Source organism: Phytophthora infestans, genomic scaffold (genome assembly GCF_000142945.1).
Source record: "Phytophthora infestans T30-4 supercont1.96 genomic scaffold, whole genome shotgun sequence".
In the NCBI taxonomy this organism is placed as follows: domain Eukaryota; phylum Oomycota; class Peronosporomycetes; order Peronosporales; family Peronosporaceae; genus Phytophthora; species Phytophthora infestans.
In genome coordinates, this window is record NW_003303663.1 from 328,939 (window position 1) to 330,057 (window position 1,119).

The following is a 1,119-nucleotide window of genomic DNA, read 5'->3' on the forward strand; positions in this document are numbered from 1 at the left end:
GCATTGGCGAGACTCTCGGTCGGTGTTGAACGCCTTGGCCGCGTTTTCAGTCTTCACCGTCGCCGTCTTCTCACCTTGTCGCTTGATGTGCTCGTTTGTGAGCACTTTCACAACGTCTTGCGATCGCAGCTCTGCATTGCTCATCTCCAAGTTCAGCACGACGTTCTCGTAGCTCTTGGGGAGACTTCGCAGTAAGCAGATCGCCACGTCCTCGTCCTCCATCTTGGCGCCGATGCTGCTGAGCTTGGCGCTGATGTTGAGGACCTCGTTGCAATGATGCAAGACATTGCCGCCTTCCGACATCTCCATGCTGAAGAGTTGGCGCTTCAGGTAGATGCGACCAGCCTTTTGCGACCCACCATACAGCGTCTTCAAGCGCGTCCACGCGCCCCACGCTTCCTCGCAGTCATCAACCACGTGATGGTAGTCCGCGTTCATGTGGAGCAACATCAGTCCGAACGCAATGTTGCTCGCCTTGACGTAGTCGTCCTTGGTCCGGATGTCCGTGAAGCTCGGCGTCGTTTCCCGGTTCACTACGTGCCATACCGACTTGGTCAGAAACACGCCACGCATGTAGCGGCTCCACGTCGCGTAGTTGTCACCGTTGAACTTGTCGATGGTGACCTTGGTCGAGGCGTCATGGGCAGAGGACATGGTGCTTGGGCTCATAACCTGTTAACGGTGTAGAGGTGTTGGAATGAAGCTTGGGGCTGAACGGAGTGACTTCTGCACTTGGTGCGGAGACCGGAGTGAAGGCACTTGAGCGGAAGAAGGAAGATTCGAAAGTGATTGATTTATCGGGGCTTACACTGTCCTCACTACCTAGGTCATCCAATCATTCTACTCATCCAATCATTCTGTACTCGTCCAATCATTCTACTCGTCCAATCATGGGTGGCATAAACAACGTACCATAATCACAGCGGGATCGTATTGGACCGGTTCAGGTTGACCGGGTTAATGGGGTACAACTGGTACACAGTACCAAGACCAGCAAACTCTCAATACGGCTCCCTCAATGCGAACTACGCGTAGGATTCCGAGAGCAGCTGCTAGGTTCCATGTGACGAGGCCCTGGGAGCCGTCTTTCGTCATTGATGTCAGCCAGCATTCACAGAA